Below are 9,146 nucleotides of genomic sequence, written 5' to 3'. Positions count from 1 at the left end.
TGCTTGCTCAAGGTCTATGGATCCTATGCATTCCAACCAAGCGCGATCATATTCCATGCGCATGATCCCTTGCTCTACTCTAAGGGTCTGCCTTTCCTGTGGCTTGGCGTCTGCTCGTATCTGCTCAATTTCACGTCCTTCAGTGTCGTATTCTATGGTATCTACTTCACCCTTGCTCTCATCACTAAAGGATTGGCAGTCTTCATATTTGTCACTAGAGTCTTTGTCATCCGACTGCTCGTCGTCTCCTAGGGCTTGGTATGCCTCGTGTCGTTGGTCAAGAACTAGGGCCCAGTTATACATGAGGTTTAAATCGTGCACCCTGGTCCATTGCCACCTGGATTCCTCTAAGAGATCCTGGAGCGGTTTGAAATTTGCAGCTGGATTGCCAGCTAGCTAGTTCGTTAGGTATTCCAGTATCCCCTGGAGTTCCCTTTTGTTGAAAGGTACGTGGAAGGTGACAGGCTTAGGCTTTCCATGGAAGCTTCCTGCCATCATGCAGACTGGTGTAGAGAGTGCTTCGTTAGACTTGCTGATCATTTTGATGGCTTGCTCATGCGCCTCACGATCTGAGAATGGCAGGTCGATTGTAGCGAGAACGTGCATCCAATCCCGCTCATCCTCTGGGCACGAGATGTACTTGGTCAAGGGCCCATAGGGCTTCTTGACCTGAGTGTTCCCCTTGAGCATAGTAGAGATGGCATCTAGGTTGGCTAGTGAGGTCTTCCAAGTGTCCATCTCTATTCTCACGAAATCTGCTCTATTGCCAAGGAAGATCAAGCCGTTACCCCAATCTTCGATGACTTTAGCGTTGTGCATCCAGGGTCGGCCTAATAGGACATCGTAGTCCACTCCCTTCATGACTATAAAGTCAACAGAGAACTGGACACCTGCGATCTTCACTGGCCAATTCTTCAGTACCCTGAATGGCTTCACTCTCATACCGTTTGCTAGCATAACATTAAACCAAGTAGCTTCGACAAGCGGGTTTCCCCAAGTTTGAAGCACTGCGTGGTTAAGCACACTAACCCCAGCTCCCGTGTCTACGATTCCCTTTCTTGTTGTGTCACCCAGGGCTAGGACTGGCAAGACCGCGTGCATCTTAGAGCCTTCCCAAAAGGCGTTGACATACAAGTATTTAGGCACGGAGTGCAGCGTCAAACTTGGCAATTGCGTTTCTACATCCTGGTCTTGAGGGTCTGTCGTGACCTGCTCTTGTGACCCTTCGACCCACTGCTTAAGATCTTGCCATAGGGTAGGATGCTGCTTAAGCATATCTCCCAAGCTAAGTGCTACAGGAATGGTCACTAGCGTGGTCAGGAGGTCGTTGGATACTCGTCCTTCCCCTAATCTAGATTGTCCGGGCCAATGGCCGCGGCTGATCTGCGGCTCTGTCGCGTCAAGGCTTTGTCTTAGAGGCACTACTTGTGGCATAGTTGCTTCTACCGACTTAGGTTGAGGCGGTGATATTGGCATGCTTACGCTAGAGAGATCATCGATCTCATCCTCTATGATGGGCTTAGCGTCTTTGAGATGTTGTTGAGCCTCCTTCACCCATTCCTTCACCTTCTCTATGGCCTCTAGTTATTGCTTCGGATGCAGGTATTCCCCTACCTTAGCGCTTCCTTTTTCGGCCGTCTTAGGTGCTGAAGTCTCTGCCTCTACGTCTGAAACCTTCTTTCCCGCAGGCAGAGTCGTAGCACTCTCAGTCTTTAGTGCGACCTTAGCTTCCGATCTCTTCTTCTTCCACTTGCGGCTTTTCTTCCCTATCGAGGTTGCGTCAAGATTGCTAGGTCCTAGCAGAGAGATGCCAGTCTACTTTGTTTGGGCTTGGGTCATAACCCGCAATGGGATAGGCGTGGCCTCCCCATCGAGGTTTTCGACACCAAACAGCCCCAATGGGACTGATGGCAAGTTGGCTGAGCTAGAGGATGGCTTTCGCTTTGGGCAATCCACGAAAAGATGGGTGATTCCGCAGTCTGCGCACCTTTGGTCAGACTTATCTCTGTTTTGCTGCTCTCTTTCAGGGTCTGCGCACCTTTGGTCAGACTTATCTCTGTTTTGCTGCTCTCTTTCAGGGCAGCGTGATGAGACATGACCGGGGTGACCACAATTCCAACAGGTGACCGGTTCTTGCATCTGCCCTCCTAGGCCTCTACCCCGTCCTCATCCTATCGCCATCATCGGCATGGGTCGATAATCCATGAGGACTGCGTTGCCCTCGTCGTCGTGCGAGACGTAAGGGTATATGTAGGTCTCATCCTCATTCAGCTCCTCCACGTAGTGTACTGGAGCGTCGCTCGGTGGGTGGGTCACATAAGGACTAGGCGGTCTAGGAATGCCTGTAGGATTTATGTCCATTCCAGGGATGGCTGGTTTCATATCGTTAGGCGCGGGAAGAGCCAATGGGGCTCCCCTTCCGAAGAATGGTTGCGGTCTGTTCGCTAGGTAAGGCTGGCTGTAGGGTTGCGAGTATGGAAGTCTTCTTGGTAATCTACAATGTGAGACATCGTGGCCAAACCTACCGCAGTTAGCACAAGGTCTTGACCTAGGGTCTTGACACTCAGCCAGCAAGTGGTTTCTACCACAATATACGCATTGGACGTGCGGGCGCGTTGGTCGTCTCAACATGTCTTGCAACTTGGCTAATTCCATCTTGACCTCAGCCAAGCCTTGGTCTGTCTCGATGGCCTTCCCCTTATCTTGGGACGATGGGGTTGACCGCTCACTAGAGGCTGACGTTCTCTCTGAGCTTCGCGAGTTGGTCTCTTCTGGATTTGAGCTCCTGGAGCTCCGCTCTTTCAACTGATCATCAACTCCGATGGCTTCCTCAAACATCCTAGCTACCGCATCCCGTTGCAAGCTTAAATTGCCTGCCAAAGCCTTATACAACTCCTCGTCTCGAATTCCGCTGATGAATACAGTCAAAACTGCTCTGTCAGTCGGTCGCTCGCCCAGAGGGATTCTCTTAAAGAGACTCCTCACATGGGTCACGTAGTTGCAGATGTCCTCCTCTTTCTACTTGATGTTCATCAAGCGTACTAGCAGGTTATCGGAGTATCCGGGCTCGGCGAATCTCTTGACGAAGAGATCCTTGAGATTATTGAAGTTGGCTCGCTCTACAGCATCTAGGCTTGTATACCACCTCCTACCCTTGTCGCCTAGGCAAAGCCCGAATCCTCACTAGACCGATAGTCAGAGCTCTCTTTCGTCATGGTTGAGTTCTTGTGCTCCACTATGCTATCGATCAGGCTGAATAGACTTGACAGATCTTCGTCGTTGGCGCTCCTTGCTTGGTCCTATTCTGCACTTTGATGGTTTATCTATGTCTTGGTTCTCTCCTGCTAGTGGGTTCTTTGAGTGGTTTTATCTGGGTGAGTTTCTTGACTTATTGAATACGGTCCTCAATTATTGTTCACTCAGTGAGTGTGTCGTTTCTCGTGCACTTGTGCCCAATTAGGCTTTCAGCTTTCTTAAGTGTACTTCAAGTGCGGAAATTCAACGTGAGTGCAGTAAGCAATTCCTCAGCGTCTTACACACTCTCGCTTGTTTAGGCCTGATAGGCTTGTAGGTCCATTTTCTGGCCATTTTGTCAGGGTTTAGGGTTTCCTCGTATGTTGCCTTGTTCGTTTTTGGTCGATCAGGTGTTACGGCTCAGCAGCTCGCGTCTAAGTCCTTGGGTCTCGCAACTGTCCACTTCTAGCCGCTGAGCGGCTGCGCACTTCAATTTCTCTTATCACGTGTGCCAGAATCAAGTTCTGAGCACCCGAAGGGTTTCGACAGTTTGCGCTGCTGCGTATTTGCCGGGTTAGGTCAAATTTCTGAAGGATTTGACAAAAAGTTGCACTTGGACCAATTGGTCTGAATTGCAGGGTCTGAGTGGGTCACTCGGACGGGCCGAGGCACAGGGTTGAGGGCCGAATTTCCGGGTTTTACTCAGACGATTTTGATTCGGACGGACCGAGTGGCGAATTCGGGCAGGGTGATTCGGACGGGCCGAGGCGCTTGGCCGAGGGCCGAGTTTGGGATGTGGCCGAGGGCCAAATTTGAGACTTGAACGGGTCACTCGGATGGGCTGAGGCCGGATATGCCATGTGGTAAAAAGCTTTGATTCGAACAGGCCGAGTGGGATGACTCGGACAGTTGCCTCGGACGGTCCGAGGGCCGGCCGAGTGGCAAGGGCCGAGTGCGGCGCGCGTAACCCGCGCGAACGTGATTTCAATGGTTTCACCAAATGTAGACCGGCGCCGTGGTCATGCACTTCCAGATCCTATCTAGGGAAGTAGAGGGAGAGATTTGTATACCTGAATGGGCTGGTAAGTGCGTCGGTAATGCGATCAAATCGATACGGACTGGAGTCTCTCTCTCTCAAATAGCACAAATGAGCTCTCCCTTGGCCTCCTGGCTCTTATATGCCTTCCCAAATGTAGCGTTGATGCCCCCAATTACTTACTTGCAGATCTTAGGCATCACTAGCGAGCATTTTACCCATTTTGCACGATTTTTGCCCTGTTTTGAAACAGTAAACCCTACCCTTTTCCGGTTCAATTTCCTAACTCTAACCTATGCTAAATGCAACAAGGATCGAGGGCAAAAAACTGAAATAGATTCTCCATGCTTTCCAATCATCAACAACCAAAATATCCCAAAATACTTACTTGTTTTGAAGATCAAAAACACCCAAACTTCCTACCTATCTCAAGCTCCGTTTCGGGGATGAATCCCCTACTTTGATGCTCGATATGAGGTGCGCAAGTGCTCAAGCTTGAATCTGTTAGTCCTGGCAATGGAACCAAAATGTGGGAGCTTTCGCTCAACCGCCAAGACCCACAGACCGCTTATTGTTCAAGCGTTCCAAGCGAGCTCTAATGGTTCTCTCTCACCTAGTCGACGCGCTGTCAATCCTACGAGTGTAGTAAGCTTACCTTGATGCTTGATCGAGTACCCTCCTCTCTCTTGCACTCCGGTAGCTCCACGATTCTTGATGCTAGCTCAAGCATCCTCAACCCCCCTCCATCTCCAAGCTCCATCCTCCATAGCCGCGCGCGCAAGAGAAGAGAAGAGAAGAGAAGAGAAGAGAAGAAGAGAAGAGGAGATGGTGAAGAGCTTCACCCTCTTGATCCCTCACTCCCACACACACACTCACTCCCTCACACTCCCTCTCTCAAGAGCACCCACAAGCAAGAAGGAGAGAAGAAGAGAGGAAGAAGAAGACTTTTTGCCACACACCAAAGAATGAGCTTCTCATTCACTTTTCAACTTTATATACAAAACCCTAAATCCTTTTTGGACAGTCATCCCCTTTTTCCCTTTTTTACATGGCCGGCCATAGCCTAGGCCCTTTTTCCCATTTCCCACCACTCTAATTTCATCCTATTCCCAACTAATGTGTACAATTTGCACAGGAGCAAGCCTAGCGCTCTTTTACAAGGATTCGGGAGCGCTTCCATATTTAATGGTGCACCTTTTACTCTTTTGTTGCCTCGGGGCGACACTGAGACTTTCTCAGGGTCGTGCCCGAACATTTAAATTTTTCAGGGTCTGGTTACCGGTCAAGGCGTCTTTTTTTGCTTTTTCCTTTTTTCTGTTTTCCGCTCCTCTGTGCTGCACGAAACACGGTAACAATGACATAAAATGGTAGTCTACATGCAAGAACGCCTTGTATACATATTGAAGTGACACGTAACTTGATGCTTGAGAAAAATATACAAAGTTATTATTAGGGAGGATCAATTCAAGCTATTAATTATATTAGAAACAAAACTCACCATAGTTCATGGTATCTCCTAAAGAATGCCTTACAATAGAAAGCCTAATGTATCACATTTGAAAAGGCTGTATGCATATGTTCATGTGTTCGATGAGTTGAGAAAGAAACTTGACTTTAAGACTAAAAAATGCATGTTTATCAAATACTCTATTGATCAAAACAAGTATCACTATTATAGCTATAGCTCTATCACTACCAAGTTTAGAGTGAGCAAATATGTCATTTTTTATGAGATGAGTAGTTAGTATGCATTTAGTGATGATGCATTAGATGATGATGGTGATCATATGAGTCATGTGCAAAAAAATAAAAGTCACACACGCATTAGACCAAAGACATCATGCAGTAGTGCATATGTAACCAATCCTACTATAAACAAAGGAGAAAGGTTCTACTAGTAATGCTACAGAAAGTTTGGATGATGAACTTGGTAACCATATAGTCAAGATACCAATTGTACAAAAATCACAAGACAATCTAAAGGCTTCAATAAGTGATCCAGTAATATATGCAAGCCTAGCAGGGTTAGATACCCTATTAAGGGTTATACAACTAATTGTTTTGCTTATATGGTGAAAGTTATTGAGGTTGTAGAGCCCATGTGTTTTGAGGAGGATGTTGATCATGCTCATTGGGATTTGGCATCGCCAATAGAGAATTCTGTCAAGAGCTCACTGATATCATTAAGAGAAAACAACAAAATGTTGGGAATCCAGCACATGCTATGGTGCAAGGAGAAGATTGTGGATTGCAAGGTATTCAAACAATGCCTATTGATGATGAAGCTGCTAAAATTGAATTGGCTAACGGTAATTTTTTTTTGGTAAGGTTGAAAATGCAGTGCTTTCCAACCATACATCAAAGGGAGTGCATCAAATGCATTACAATGGTGAAGCGGCTATAGGTATGATACCTAGAAGCCATTATACATTACATGATTGGGCTCATGCAATCATTGAGACAATAATGAAAGTGGAGCACCTTGCATTGCTCTTATTGATCATGGCTTTGAAATCAATGTTATGGTTAGAAGTTTGTATGAGAACGAAAGATGATTAGTGGATGTAGAGTATGGATAGAATATGCGCTACTAACAATGCGAACTCTAGAGATATGTATGTAGCCATTCTTTGTGTAGGATTCCTCTACTTATCATATTATCATTGGACAACCATATATCACAATTGTACGCATGGAGACAAAAATGTTAGATTATCCATCAACCTATGCAAGGATTAGAAGCCATGATGGAAAAAGGGTTGTGCAATTTCTTACTATTTGTGTGAATCATGCACGGAATTGAGATACACTGAGGGATTATCCTTTGTCATTGAATGTGAAAGAATTAAGATATTCTCGTGAGCTAGGATTTTATTAGGCACCATTGTAAATTGGGACTATGGTGGTGTACGATGAAAAAAAGCTATCGTCTCATATACTAGGTACAGGCACTTTTTCTATAGGGTTTATTTGCATTTTCAACAAAAAGTTATATGTATTTAAAAAGGGTCAAAACTATATATAGAGCTAGAAAATAATATGTTTTTAGGGCATAGAAAGGCATGAAATAACATGGATTCTTGGAAGTTGAAGAATACATAACTGGGAAGTAAGATGGGTTGTCTCATATTGATACAATGGTTGACCTTTCACTATGTTGAAATCTAAAAATTACATGATATTGGTATGTTCTTTGGATATGTACCAAGTGACAACAAAGTTTATAAAGCAGAAGTGTTTATGAATGGATGGCATGGCTAAAGTTAAGGTTGATATGAAGTATAAGATTGTGGATAAAAAGGTGAAACTAGTTACATTGCCCTTACCTCCAAATAGTGAGGAGATGATTGGTTTGGCTTCTCGTTAGCTAAGTTTATGGGATCTCAAAGGGATTAGGCATTGGTTCACTCCAAAATCTCTCAAAGAGATGAAATTTGGATGTGATGCCTTTCTTTTACCTATAGACAAGTCATGTTTTGAGGATGGAAGATCTTTTGTATTTTAACCACATGATATTGGCTGCATGGATCCAAGTATAGTTGCACCTATGGTTATTTTCACTATTCCACATGTGCCATGGAACTTGCGGTGACCAATTCCAATGCGAAATGCTCAATTGTCTAAGCTAATTGATTGATTGAATGAAAAGATTAAGATGGGGATATTGGAGCCTCCTTTAGCTCCTTACTCTACCATGTGGTTTAGAGTGCCCAAGAAAAATGGGACAATGACATTCATTTAGGATATGCTACTAGTTAATAAAGTGACCATCGGGAATGTAGGAGTAGGTCCTATTGTGGGTAAGTTTGTAGAGGCTTTTGCTAGAACAACTATATATTCTTTAGGCGACCTATACTGTGGTTAATTAGTTCGAGTTTTTACCTATTGAAAGCAAGGATCTTACTACCATGAAGATACCATTGGGATTAATGCAAATGTGCACTTTACCATGGGGGCAATGAATTTTTTCGCACACATGATGAACGCAATGAATAAAGTATTGTAGGATTATATACCACATCTTGCTATGCCTTTTCTAGATGATTTGCCAATAAAAGGGTGTGCAAAACAAGATAAAGATGAAGGATTGAATGAGGAGGGATGTAGAAGATTTGTTTGCATGTGCATGTGATGACCTTACAAATCAAATTGAAGGTCAAGCTTTGAGGACTAAGCCTTGTGTTTAGATGATGAGGAGATTAATAACAGCCTTGAGTGCCTTGCAAGCTTGGATGAGTGTCATGATAGTGGTGAGAGTAGTAATAGCCTTGAGATAGTTAAGATTGAAGAGAGCCAAGATACATTGGAGATATTGAAGAGTAGTGATAGCTTTGAGCACCTTAACAGTGGGGAGGACATTGATAGTATTGAGAGATCAAGTGAGGAGATGTGACTAAGGAGGATTTCTTGAGCTTTTAGAGGAGTATAAGGGGGAGAGATCAAGAGTTGAAAGGTTAGAAGATGAGGTTGGAGATTCCAAATTGCTACCTATTGAGATCAATGTTTTGGAGATTGATAGTGAGCTTCTAGATGTGCAAGCTAATCCCAAGAGTGATGAAGTTGAGAGTTTTGACCCTTTGACTATTGATGGTGTTGTTTGTTATGACTCGATTGAATCTTATTTGTTTGCTTGTAAGTTTTGTGATGTTACATTGTGTTATGAGGGAAATCTTGGAGAGACCCCTAATAGTTTTGAGATTGATGTTGATTGTGTTTCGAGTCGAAGAGTGACTCTATTCATTATTGTTGATATTATTGATTATACTTGTGAATGTGATGTGATTGATTATGATGTTATTGATTATAATGTGAATTATTGTAATGTCCCCATTACTTAGTTTATTTTAATAGACAATGTGCATATACATTCCAAAAT

This window comes from Lygodium microphyllum, chromosome 11, assembly GCF_053477565.2.
Source record: "Lygodium microphyllum isolate KBCC chromosome 11, Lygodium_microphyllum_v1.1.10, whole genome shotgun sequence".
NCBI lineage: Eukaryota > Viridiplantae > Streptophyta > Polypodiopsida > Schizaeales > Lygodiaceae > Lygodium > Lygodium microphyllum.
The sequence above is the reverse complement of the archived record's forward strand: the minus strand, read 5'-3'. Positions refer to the sequence as shown.